The sequence below is a fragment of the Neurospora crassa genome (assembly GCF_000182925.2).
Source record: "Neurospora crassa OR74A unplaced genomic scaffold supercont12.8, whole genome shotgun sequence".
NCBI lineage: Eukaryota > Fungi > Ascomycota > Sordariomycetes > Sordariales > Sordariaceae > Neurospora > Neurospora crassa.
In genome coordinates this window covers 33,762-48,618 of record NW_011929459.1, presented here as the reverse complement: position 1 = coordinate 48,618, position 14,857 = coordinate 33,762, and the positions used below count along the sequence as shown (strand labels likewise).

The 14,857-nt window shown below is 27.5% G+C and overlaps 4 non-coding genes across 4 annotated transcripts; all 4 read right to left on the bottom strand.

Annotated features, from left to right (window-relative positions):
* Positions 1-2,716: 2,716 nt before the first annotated feature.
* NCU15703 lies at positions 2,717-5,986 on the bottom strand. Its single transcript, XR_898017.1, has one exon. It is a non-coding gene; the product is annotated as a 28S ribosomal RNA (ribosomal RNA).
* Positions 5,987-6,032: 46 nt separating this feature from the next.
* Positions 6,033-6,186, bottom strand: NCU17300. Its single transcript, XR_898016.1, has one exon. It is a non-coding gene; the product is annotated as a 5.8S ribosomal RNA (ribosomal RNA).
* A 191-nt stretch (positions 6,187-6,377) lies between these two features.
* On the bottom strand, positions 6,378-8,150 carry NCU15702. Its single transcript, XR_898015.1, has one exon. It is a non-coding gene; the product is annotated as an 18S ribosomal RNA (ribosomal RNA).
* Positions 8,151-11,545: 3,395 nt separating this feature from the next.
* NCU15701 lies at positions 11,546-14,833 on the bottom strand. The gene has a single exon (XR_898014.1). It is a non-coding gene; the product is annotated as a 28S ribosomal RNA (ribosomal RNA).
* Positions 14,834-14,857: the final 24 nt, after the last annotated feature.

Sequence of the window (14,857 nt, the reverse complement as noted above, 5' to 3'; positions counted from 1 at the left end):
CTTATATACCTTCTAACCTCGAATTTAAGGACAATACAACCTAACGGTCTAAATTATAACTTTTTAACTCTTATAAAATTCCTTAATATAAGAAATTTTAAAAATTAATTTATAGCCACCCAACTACCCAATTAAATCGCACCTTCTCAAGAATTTCACTCCAAATTTATAAAGACTACGCCTTCCTTATTAAATTAATTGTACTTTCCTTACCTACCCGGTTATTCCTGCCTACCCTACACTTAGTAGGTACTACCCGCCTACTACTTTTTTCTTTTCAACTTTAATCTTACCTTTCTTATATAGGCCCGTTGTACTTACCCTATAGTTCTTACTTACCCTATACTTAATAAATACTACCTATTCGCAATTTTCCTTTTTAAAACTTCGGCTTCCAAAAGTCGATTACACCTTCTTTACTTACCTAGTCGTTCTTACCTACCCTACACTCAATAAATACTACCCTTTACTACCTTTCCCTCTTCTACCTTTTTAACTTCAATTGTACTTTTCTTATATAAAATAAATATACCTACTTTATAGCGTCTACTTAAATTATATTTCTACTAAATAAAAAACTAACTACTTTTTATCTTTCCTAATATAATTTATAATATCTTATAATTATACTAAAAGTATTTATATTACTCTTATTTTTTTTTTTTTATATTTACTAATTTAACCTTCTTTATTAATATATTAACTTCAATATATCCTCCCTACCCATACAATTAAAGCTACTTAATACCCTACCTACTCTACTAACTATTTATACCCCCTAAATTCTACTACCCTTCTTCTTCTACTACTTTTAAAATTTCTTTTTTTTTTTTCTTTTTTTCTTCTTTTTCTTCTTTCCTACTATCAATTATTTACCTGCCCTTCCCTAACAATTCATTTAAGACCGTATAGGTTCTAATTAATTAATTTAATCGCCTCCAAATACCTTCTTCTTCCTATATTTATAAAAAAAACCTCTACCCTTATTATAATTTAGCTCCTACTATTCTAAAAGTATTTATTTACTTTATAAACGCCTTTACCTAATAAAGATTTGAAGGTAGAATAAGAGGATAAAAAGAAGAATAAAAAGAAAAAGAAAGGAAGAAGCTTATTAAGGGGGCAAGACATTATAAAAGTAAAAAGGTAGAAGGAAAGTAAGAAAAATATATATAAAAAAAAAAAAAAAAAAAAAAAAAAAAAAAAAAAAAAAAAAAAAAAAAAAAAAAAAAAAAAAATAAAGAAAAGAAGAATAAGAACCTTCTTTATTTTATTTATATATTAATCATATTACTTTTTTATCCTTATATAAATATAATATAAAAGAAGGGAATAGAGGGGGGTTTAGAGGTATAAGGAAAGAAATATTAAGAGAGGAAAGCCTTAAAAAGAGGTTAAAAACTAAAAAGAAAAAAGAAAAAGGAAGAGAAAAGAAAAAAAGGACTAAAACGAAGGAAGACGGAGAGGAAAGGAAAGGGAGGAGGAAGAGTAATAAAGAGGATAAAAGTAGGAAGAAGAAAGAGGGAGGAGAAAAAGAAGAAAGAAAAAAAATAAATAAATAAAAAAAGAAAAGAAAAAGAAGAAAGAAATTTTCGCTCCCCCCCTAAAAACTAAACTATTCCCAGCCTAAGTAGCCTACTTACCGCCTTACCTACCCAAAAATTAAAAAGATAGCCTCCCCCTTTATACCTTTACCTTATATAAAAATATAATCCTATACAACCTTTTTCTACCTACTTTACTATATCTTCTAATAAAAAAGCTATAAATACCTTTATTTAATTATATAACTTCTTTACTTACTTACCCCCTCCTACTACTACCCTACTCTTTCCTTTAATAAACCCCTCCTAATAAGAGCTAGAAAGCAACCCTTTAGCCCCCCCAAACCTTTCAGTCCTTCTTACCTACCCTACATAGGCCCTCGCCCTTACTTTCCTAATATAGCTACTATTTATATAAAAATTCTATACCTAAACGTACCTACCTACCTTATATACCTAACCCGCCCGGACGCACTTACTTACCCTTTCTTTTCTACGCTACCTTATATAATTCGAATACACTTACCTACCTAATGCCGCACCCAACCCAATTATAAATATATTTACTTATTTAAAATTGCAAACTTATTTAAAAATTATTCGCCTACCCGGTCGCTCCTACTCTGCCGCCATTTAATCAATCGCTTTTACCTACCCTACTTACTATAATTATTAAGATTTATAAAGGCCCGGCCCGACCGTACCTATATATATTACGCTAGTCGACGCTTCCCTAAGTATATACTATATATAGCTACCGAACCTTCTATAAATTAACTACTAATATAGTAGACCCCTTATACCCAACCCACTTATACTCCTAGGGTAATATTATTTAAATCCGGGAAATACTAAATTTAATTAAATTCCCTTCCTATTCTTATTTACCCTACACTTTCCTTCTAGTAAAACGCTTTCACCCTCTCGGATTCTAGCAACTAAATTTTGGGGGGACCCTCTAATAAATACCTACTTATTAAACGGACCCTTCTATTAAGAAATTTAAATAAAGGAAGGTTTACCTTTAGTAGATTGTAATAATAAAGCTACTTTACTACTTATAGGACCCTTTTATATATTTAAATTATTTATAAAGGATTTAATCCAGTGCGTATTAAAATTACAATACATAAATTACTACTAGCTACTTTAAAGCTAATAGAGGAATCGTTTATTAAAATACAAGGCCGGAGCCTATTTTTATACGTTTATAATATATTAAAAGTATTATTGTATTCTAATATAAATTCTAATTTAAAAGCATTCAACTATTATCTAATAGATAGTAGTATTATAGTACTACCCAGTCGGATAACTATAAAAACCAATTATTTAAATAAGTAATTCCTCTTATACTAAATTTAATTACTATTATAATAAAGTTATTAATAGGATAAAACTAATTTATTTTATAATAGTCTAAACCTAGCTTATATTCCTTATTAGTAAGTAAATAATCTAACGTTTACTGAATTCTATTTTAATATAATAGGAAGAACCGATATCGAAGGATTAAAAAGCAATGTTACTATAAATATTTAGTTACTATAAATTAATTATCCCTATAATAACTTTTCTAGTACTTTTAGCTTCAAATTTCGAGGGACTAAAGGATTAATAGGCTATACTTTTATAATTTGTATTTATACTAAAAATCAAAATTAAGGGGACTTTTACCCTTTTATTCTACTAGAAATTTCTATTCTCTATAAGCCCCCTTTAAAACACCTATATTATAGTTTAATAAATATACTACCCCAGCCAAACTCCCTACTTAATAATATCTTTAATCCGGGTCGGCCTACAAAGGACTTTAAAATTAGAAGTTAGACGAAAATTTAGCCCCGCTTAATTAAATAAGTAAAAAAATAATAGGAATAATAGTATTTTACTAGCGCCGAAGCTCCTACCTATTCTACACCTCCTATATCTTTTTATAATATTAAATTAAAATTAAATTCAATAGGGTCTTTTTTCCCCGTTAATTTTACTAAGTCTATTCCCTTAGCTATAGTTTCGCTAAATAGTAGATAGGGACAATAGGAATTTCATTAATCTATTTATATATATTACTAATTAAATAATAAAGTATTTAACTACTTTAAAAGAATTATAATTACTCCCGCCGTTTACCTACGCTTAATTAAATTTCTTTACTTTAATATTCAAAATACTAAATAAAAATCATATTATATTAATACTACTTTCTAACTATTATAATACTATATTTTAATTAAATAATTAGATTCCCCCTATTTGTACCAATTCTAAATTAGTTATTAAATATACGCCGGACAATTAAAATTTATTAAAGGCTTCTATATCCGGATATTAAAAGCCGCTAGCTAATTACCCGGCTAGTAGTGATCTACTCCTAGGGTATTTACCTAAAGCCCAATATACCTAATCCTTAGAATTAATCCTTTTCCTAAAATTATAAATTTATTTTACTAACTTCCTTTATCTATATTATTCTATTAATTAAAGGCTATTCACTTTAGAGACTTACTACAATTATAAGTACGACCTAGTATAAAAATTATTCCCTCCTATAAATTTTTAAGGAATATTAAAAATATACCGGACTTAATAGAAATATCGGACTCTTCTAACTATTAAACCCTATTTCTAAATAAATTATTTTTAAAATAATAAACTATTAAAAAGAAAAGAGAATTCTACCCGGAGCCCCTACTATTGTCTCCATATTTAATTATATTACTATACAAAACCTATATCTAAATACTAAAATATTAACCAACTTCCCTTTTACTATACGGAATACAAATACTCCTTTAAAACAGAACTTCCCTATAGCTTAAAATTAATTAACCTATATCCAACCGCTATTTATATAGAACCTTTCCCTACTTCGGTCCTTCAAATTCTTATTAAAATATTTACTACTACTATTAAAATCTATACTAAAGGCCGTTTAACCTAAATTTACACCCTAAACTTCGTTACTAACCTCTATAACCGCCTACTCTTTAAAACATTATTTCTACCCTAAAGGCAAGGTATAAATAGAATATTTAAATACTATCTATTTTCAAAGCTAATACATTCGGCAAATAAATTATTATATAATCCTTAGCAAATTCCAACTTCTATAACTACCGTCCTACTATTAAAATATATTAACGCTTTTTATAATATCTAATAAACATCTACTCTAGCACCTTAACCCTACGTTCGGTTTATCCTATATCGCTAATTCTATTTACTAAAAATAGCCTACTAATATTAGTATATTCGAATATTTATATTCAATTAAATAATAAAGGCTTCTTATATATTTAAAATTTAAGAATAGATAAAGGCTAAAAAACACCCCCAAATCCTTAATTATTCGCTTTACTTTATAAAATTAAAGAATAATACTACTATCCTAAAGGAAACTTTAGTAGTAATTAACTATTAAATAGTTTAATTAATCTTTCGCCCCTATATTTAAATTTAACAATCGATTTACATATTAAAACCGCTATAAACCTCTACCAAAATTTCCTCTAGCTTCACCCTATTTAAATATAATTCACCATCTTTCGGGTCCAAAGTTTAACACTCTTATTTAAATCTATCCAAATATATTAAAATCGGTTAATAATACACCGAAGCTCTTACCTACATTCACTTTCATTACACATATAGATTTTACACCCAAATACTCGCATAAAACCTTAATTCCTTAATCTGTATTTCAAAATAGATCGTTAATAATTATTATATTAATATCCTTATAAATATACGAACTTCAATCTTAATAAAAGTATTACGCCCGGGGCTATAATACTCCCGGAGGAACTACATTCCTTAGACCTTTATCCCCCCGCTAAAACCAATATTAGCCTAAACCGTCCTAAATATATTAATAAAAATACTAAATAATTAGAATAATACAAATCTAATTACAAACACTTCCCTTTTAATAATTTTATATACTATTTAACCCTCTTTTCAAAGTGCTTTTCATCTTTCAATTACTCTACTTATATACTATTAATCTTTAACCAATATTTAACTTTAGAAGAAATTTACCTCCTATTTTAAACAATATTCCTAAACTATTCAATTCGTTAAAGGAACTTTATATTAAATCGGCATCCGACTATATAAAGCTCTCACCCTCTATAGTACCCTATTTTAAGGGATTTAGAAAGTACCTTACTAAAAACTTCCTTTATAAATTATAATTTAGGCCGAAGCCAAATTTTAAATTTGAACTATTACTACTTTACTCGCTATTACTAGGGCAATCCCTATTAATTTCTTTTCCTCCGTTTATTAATATATTTAAATTCAACGGATATTCCTACCTAATCCGAGGTCAACTTTAGAAATAGGGGGTTTTATAATAAAAACCCGCCGTATAACTATAATAATATAAAATTACTACGCTTAGTATAATTAATAAACCCACTATTAATTTTAAGGGACTATAAATAACTGTAGATTCCTAACGCAAATAGAGTTTAATAATTAAAATAACGCTCAAACAAATATACTCGCTAAAATATTAATAAATATAATATATATTTAAAAATTCAATAATTTATTAAATTCTACAATTCACATTACTTATTACATTTTACTATATTCTTCATCAATACCAAAACCAAGAAATCCATTATTAAAAATTTTAATTTATTTAAAAATTTACTTAAAGAGATATAAAATATTAAAAATTTAATTTTAATATTCCGGCGGGTAATTTCCTATAAGTAGGAGACCTAAGGATCCAGGAAGGCCCGAAGGCCTTTCTAGACTACTAACGCTAAAGCAATTATATAAATAAAATTTACAATAATTTATAGGAGTTTTACAATTCTATAATAATCCCTCCGCTAATTCACCAATAGAAACCTTATTACAACTTTTACTTCCTTTAAATAACTGAATTTAAATAGCTTTCCGGCCTTAAATAATTATTACCAACCTCCCTAAACTAATTTGGAAACCTTATTAAACTATTTAATTAATAATAGTAACGGGCGGTATATATAAAAGGCAAGGACATAATCAATACAAACTAATAACTTATATTTATTAGGAATTCCTTATTAAAGAGTAATAATTACAATATTCTATCCCCAATATAATACAATTTAATAAAATTACCCGGACTTTCCAATTAAAGGAATACTTACTAATTATATTAATATAGCGCGCATACGGTTTAAAATATCTAAAGGTATTACAAACCTATTATTACTTTAAACTTCTATCGGCTTAAACCGATAATCCCTCTAAAAAACCAACGTACTACCAAAATAATACAAGTTATTTAATAAATTAAAGTCTCGTTCGTTATTATAATTAAATAAACAAATTACTCTACTAACTAAAAACGGCCATATACTACTACCTACAAAATTAAAAAAAAACTCTCAATTTATCAATCCTTATTATATCTAAACCTAGTAAATTTCCCTGTATTAAATTAAATTAAACCGTAAGCTCCACCCCTAATAGTACCCTTCTATTAATTTCTTTAAATTTCAACCTTACAATTATACTCCCCTAGGAGCCTAAACATTTTAATTTATTGTAAAGTACTAAACGGATTAAAAAATAATACTATTTAATCCCTAATTAATATAATTTATAATTAAAATTATAATAATATCTAATTATCTTCAATCCCTTAACTTTTATTCCTAATTAATAAAAACATCCTTAGTAAATACTTTTGTAATAATTAATCTTCAATAAATTTAAGAATTTTACTTCTAATAATTAAATACTAATACCCCCGACTATCCCTATTAATTATTATAGCGGTCCTAAAAACTAATAAAATAGAATTATACATCCTATTCTATTATTCTATACTAATATATTCGAATATAGGCCTTCTTTAAATAATCTAATTTATTTATAGTAAAAGTCCTAATTCCCTAATATACCTAGTAAAGGGTATACGGTTCTCTAAGAAAAAAGGCCTAACCTAATTAATATACGTAATAAGGCGGACCGACGGGCCGAGCCCAAGGTTCAACTACGAGCTTTTTAACCTTAACAATTTTAATATATATTATTGGAATTAAAATTACTGTAACTACTAGTACTAAACTTGCCCTCTAATTATTCTTCGTTAAAGGATTTAAATTATATTTATTCTAATTATAAAACTTAAAAGAGCCCTATATTAATATTTATTATTACTACCTCCCTATATTGGGATTAAGTAATTTATACGCCTACTACCTTCCTTAAATATAATAACTATTTTTCAAATTCCTTCTCTAGGGTCGAGCCCTAACCCTCTATTACCCGTTATTACCATAGCTAACCAAAACCTAGCCGTCGAAAGTTGATAGGGTAGAAATTTAAATAAACTATCGCTAGTACAAAGCTATATAATTCGAGAAGTTATTATAAATTATTAATTAACCCCGAAAGGTATTGGTTTTTAATCTAATAAATATACCCCTTCTAAAATTGGGGTTTTTAATATATATTAGCTCTAGAATTACTATAGTTATTTATATAGTAAAGTACTATTAAATAAACTATAATTAATTTAATAAGCTATTTGCAATTTCGTAATTTAATTATTTAAATTTAGATATATATAGTTTAATTTTTAAAATAAATATATAACTATTAGTAAAATTAATTAAATAATTATCGTACGTTTAGAAAGGCCAATTGTTTGTAAGCGAATAGAAGAGTTTATAAAGTTACGAAGGTAAGTAATCCGAAGTTCGTATAATAGGGCCGAATTTACTTTGAAATATATATCTACTTTCCCCTCCTAAATTCTTTAAAGTATAATTGGTAGGAGGATAGGAGAGTGTAGAGCGCCTCTCGTATACCGCTTATATGTTTTAAAAAGAGGCTTAGTATAAAAGGTTCTACCCGAAGGCTTCCTTAATTAACCGGTACCCCTAGCAATTTATAAATAAATTTAATTAACGGCCAATTATTTATAAAGCCCACCCCTCGGCGCTTATAGGGTATTCCCTAGCGCTTGTAGGATCTTTTTAAATACCGCCTAATAGAAGTAGAACCCTTACTAGAATAGTATTAAAGTAATTCGCGCTATTAATATTAATTCTCCGGTAAATTATAAGGAGTTATATAATAATAATACTCTATAAATTAAAATTTAATTTCCTTTATAAATTATTGTAAGAAGGTATTTAGGCTATAAATTAGAATAACCCTCCTATAGAAGGCTTCTAAATAGAGTAAACCTTATATATCTTTACCTATACCTATAAGAGGGAATTGGAAGTAAGGACGACTAAATAATTTTATTATTCGCTCTTTCCTATTACTCTCCGCCGCTCTTTCTTATATACCCTCCGACCTCGAATTTAAGGATAGTATAGTCCAACGGTTTAAATTACGACTTTTTAATTTCCGCGAAATTCCTTAATATAGGAAATTTTAAAAATTAATTTACAGTTACCTAACTACCTAATTAGGTCGCACCTTCTTAAAAATCTCATTCCAAATTCACAAAAATTATACCTTCCTCGTTAAATTAGTTGTACCTTCCTTATCTACCCGGTTATTCCTACCTACCCTATACTCGGTAGGTACTATCCGCCTATTACTTTTTTCTTTTTAATTTTAATTTTACTTTTCTTATATAGGCCTATTATATTTACCCTATAGTTCTTACCTACCTTATACTTAATAAATACTACCTATTTGCAATTTTCCTTTTTAAAACTTTAGTTTCTAAAGGTCGATTACGCCTTCCTTACCTACCCGGTCGTTCTTACCTACCCTACACTCAGTAAGTACTACCCTTTACTACCTTTCCTTCTTCTATTTTTTTAATTTCGGCCGCGCTTTTCTTATATAAAATAGACGTACCTACCCTATAGTATCTATTCAAATTATATTTTTACTAAGTAAAAAACTAACTACTTTTTATCTTCCCTAATATAATTTATAATATCTTATAACTATACTAAAAGTATTTATATTATTTTTATCTTTTTCTTTTTATATTTACCAATTTAACTTTCTTTATTAATATACTAACTTCAACATATCCTCCCTACTTATATAATTAAAGCCACCTAACACCCTACCTATTCTACTAACTATTTATACCCTCTAAATTCTACTACCCTTCTTCTTCTACTACTTTCAAAATTTCTTTTTTTTTTTTCTTTTTTTCTTCTTTTTCTTCTTTCCTACTATCAATTATTTACCTACCCTTCCCTAACAATTCATTCAAAACCGTATAGGTTCTAATTAATCGACTTAATCGCCTCCGAATACCTTCTTCTTCCTATATTTATAAAAAAAACCTCTACCCTTATTATAATCCGGCTCCTACTACTCTAAAAATATTTATTTACTTTATAAACGCCCTTACTTAATAAAAATTTAGAAGTAGAATAAGAGGACGAAAAGAAGAATAAAAAGAAAAAGAAAGGAAGAAGTTTACTAAGGGGGTAAGATATTACAAAAGTAAAAAGGTAGAAGGAAAGTAAGAAAAATATATATAAAAAAAAAAAAAAAAAAAAAAAAAAAAAAAAAAAAAAAAAAAAACAAAGAAAAGAAGAATAAGAACCTTCTTTATTTTATTTACATATTAATTATATTACTTTTTTATCCTTATATAAATATAATATAAAAGAAGGGAACGGAGGGGGGTTTGGAGGTATAAGGAAAGAAATATTAAGAGAAGAAAGCCCTAAAAAGAGGTTAAAAGCTAAAAAGAAAAAAGAAAAAGGAAGAGAAAAGAAAAAAAGGATTAAAACGAAGGAAGACGGAGAGGAAAGGAAAGGGAGGAGGAAGAGTAATAAAGAGGATAAAAGTAGGAAGAAGAAAGAGGGAGGAGAAAAAGAAGAAAGAAAAAAAATAAATAAATAAAAAAAGAAAAGAAAAAGAAGAAAGAAATTTTCGCTCCCCCCCTAAAGATTAAACTATTCCTAGCTTAAGTAGCCTACTTACCGCCTTGCTTACTTAAAAATTAAAAAAATAGCCTCCCCCTTTATATTTTTACTTTATATAAAAATACAATTCCGTATAACCTTTTCCTACCTACCCTATTATATTTTTTAATAAAAAAGCTATAAATACTTTTATTCAACTATGTAACTTCTTTATTTATTTACCCCCTCCTATTACTACCCTACCCTTTCCTTTAATAAACCCCTCTTAATAGGAATTAAAAAATAACCCTTTAACCCCCCTAAACTTTTTAATCCTTCTTATTTACCCTATACAAACCTTCGCCCTTACTTTCCTAATATAATTACTATTTATATAAAAATTCTATATTTAAACGCACCTACCTACCTTATATACCTAACCTACCCGGACGTACTTACCTACCCTCTCTTCTTTATACTACTTTATATAATTCGAATATATTTACTTATCTAATACTATATTTAATTTAATTATAAATATATTTATTTATTTAAAATTATAAATTTACCTAAAAATTACTCACCTACCCGGTTGTTCCTACTCCGCCGCCGCTCGGTCGGTCGCTTTTACCTACCCTACCTACTATAACTATTAAAATTTATAAAAGCCCGGCCCGGCCGTACCCGCGTATACTATGCTAATCGACGCTTCCCTAAATATATACTATATATAGCTACCGAGCCTTCTATAAATTAACTATTAATATAACAAACCTCTTATACCTAGCCCGCCCGTACCCCTAGGGTAATATTATTTAAACCTAAAAAATATTAAATTTAACTAAATCCCCTTCCTATTCCTACTTACCCTACACTTTCCCTCCAATAAAGCACTTTCGCCCTCTCGGGCTCTAATAACCAAATCTCAAAGGAACCCCCCAATAAATACCTACTTATTAAATAGACCCTTCTACTAAGAAATTTAAACGAAGGAAGGTTTACCCTTAGTAAATTGTAATAATAAAGCTACTTTACTATTTATAGGACCCTTTCGCATATTTAAATCGTTTATAAAGAATTTAATCTAATATATATTAAAATTATAATATATAAATTACCGCTAGTTACTTTAAAGCTAATAGAAGAATCGCTTACTAAAATACAAGGCCGGAGCCTATTCTTATATATTTATAATATATTAGAAATATTATTATATTCTAATATAGATTCTAATTTAAAGGCGTTTAACTATTATCTAATAAATAGTAGTATTACGGTATTACCTAGTCGGACAACCGCAAAAACCAATTATTTAAATAAACGGTTCCTCTCGTACTAAATTTAATTACTATTATAATAAAGTTATTAATAGGGTAAAACTAACCTATTTTATAACAGTCTAAACCTAATTTATATTCCCTATTAGTAAGTAAATAATCTAATACTTACTAAATTCTACTTTAGTATAATAAGAAGAACCAATATTAAAAAATTAAAAAGTAATATTATTATAAATGCTTGGCCGCTATAAGCTAATTATCCCTATAGTAACTTTTCTAGCACCTCTAACCTCAAATTTTGAGGGACTAAAGGATTAATAGGCTATACTTTTATAGTTTATATTTATACTAAAAATTAAAATCAAAGGGACTTTTACCCTTTTATTCTACTAGAGATTTCTATTCTCTATAAACCCCCCTTAAGACACCTACATTATAGTTTAACAAATATACTACCCTAGCCAAACTCCCTACCTAATAATATCTTCAACCCGGGTCGGCCTATAAAGGACTTTAAAATTAGAAATTAAATAAAAATCCAGCCCCGCTTAATTAAATAAGTAAAAAAACAATAGGAATAATAGTATTTTATTAGCACCGAAGCTCCTACCTATTCTACACCTCCTATATCTTTTTACAATATTAAATTAGAATTAAATTTAATAGGGTCTTTTTTCCCTACTAATTCTACTAAACCTATTCCCTTAATTATAATTTCGCTAAATAGTAAATAAGGATAGTAGGAATCTTATTAATCCATTTATATACATTACTAATTAAATAACGAGGTATTTAACTACCTTAAGAGAATTATAGTTACTCCCGCCGTTTACCTACGCTTAATTAAATTTCTTTACTTTAATATTCAAAATACTAAATAGAAATTATATTATATTAATACTACTTTTTAACTATTATAATACTATATTTTAATTAAATAATTAAATTCCCCCTATTTATACTAATTTTAAATTAATTATTAAACGTATACTAGACAACCGAAATCTACTAAAAGCTTCTATACCTAAATATTAAAAGCCGCCAATTAATTACCCGGCTAATAATAATCTACTCCTAGGGCGTTTATCTAAAGCCCAATATACCCAACCCTTAGAGCTAATCCTTTTCCCAAAATTATAAATCTATTTTACTAATTTCCCTTATTTATATTATTCTATTAACTAAAAACTATTTACCTTAAAAACCTATTACAATTATAAATATAACCTAGCGTAAGAATTATTCCCTCCCGCGGATTTTTAAAGAATATCGAAAGCGTATTAGACCTAACAAAAGTATCGGACTCTTCCGGCTATTAAACCCTATCTCTAAATAAACTATTTTTAAGGTAATAAACTATTAAAAAGAAAAGAGAATTCTACCCGGGGCCCCCGCCGTCGTCTCCGCATTCAATTATATTACCGCACAAAACCTATATCTAAATACCGGAATATTAACCGGCTTCCCTTTTGCTATACAAAGTACAAATACCCCTTTGAAACGGAACTTCCCTATAGTTTAGGATTAACTAACCTATATTTAACCGCTATTTATATAGAACCTTTCCCTACTTCAATCCTTCAAATTCTTATTAAAATATTTACTATTACTACCAAAATCTATACTAAAGGCTATTCAACCCGGGCTTACGCCCTAAATTTCATTACTAACCTCTACAACCGCTTACTCCTTAAAGTATTATTTTTACTCTAAAGGCGGAGTATAAATAGAACGCTTAAACGCTATCTATTTTTAAGGCTAATATATTTAATAAATAAATTATTATATAATCCTTAACAAATTCCAACTTCTATAGCTACCGTCCTACTATTAAAATATATTAATACCTTTTATAGTATTTAATAAACGTCTACTCCAATACCTTAACCCTACATTCAATTTATCCCACATCGTTAATTCTACTTATTAAAAATAGCCTACTAATATTAGTATATTCGAATACCTATATTTAATTAAATAATAAAAGCTTCTTATATATTTAAAGTTTAAAAATAAATAAAGGTTAAAAAGCGCCCCCAAGTCCCTAATTATTCGCTTTATTTTATAAAACTAAAGAACAACACTACTATCCTAAAAGAAACTTTAGCAATAACTAACTACTAAATAGTTTAATTAATCTTTCGCCCCTATACTTAAATTTAATAATCGATTTATATGTTAAAATTATTATAAACTTCTATTAGAATTTCCTTTAATTTTATTCTATTTAAGTATAATTTACTATCTTTCGGGTCTAAAATTTAATATTCTTATTTAAATCTATTCAAATACATTAAAATCGGTTAATAATATATTAAAACTCTTACCTACATTCACTTTCATTATATATATAGGTTTTATACCTAAATATTCGCACAAAACCTTAATTCCTTAATCCATATTTTAAAATAGATCGTTAATAACTATTATATTAGTATCCTTACAAATATATAAACCTCAATCCTAGTGAAGGTATTACGCCCGGGGCTATAATATTCTCGGAGGAGCTATATTCCCCGGACCTTTATCCCCCTACCAAAACCGATACTAATTTAAACCGTCCTAAATATATTAGTAAAAATACCGGATAATTAGAATAGTATAAATCTAATTACAAATACTTCCCTTTTAATAATTTTATATACTATTTAACCCTCTTTTTAAAGTACTTTTCATCTTTTAATTATTCTATTTATATACTATTAATTTCTAGCTAGTATTTAACTTTAAAAGAAATTTACCTCCTATTTTGAATAATATTCCTAAATTATTCGATTCGTCGAAGGAGCTTTATATTAAATCAATATCCGACTATATAAGGCTCTTACCCTTTATAGCGCCCCGTTCTAAGGGATTTAGAAGGTGCTTTATTAAAAGCTTCCTCTATAAATTATAATTTAGGCCGAAGCTAAATTTCAAATTTAAATTATTACTACTTTATTCGCCATTACTAAGGTAATTCCTATTAATTTCTTTTCCTCTACTTATTAATATATTTAAATTTAATAGATATTCCTACTTAATCCAAGGTCAACCTTAAAAATAAGGGGTTTTATAGTAAGAACCTACCGTACAACTATAGTAATATAGAATTACTATACTCAATATAATTAATAAGCCCGCTACTAATTTTGAAGGACCGCGGATAGCCGCAAATCCCTAACGCAAATAGAGCTTAATAATTAAA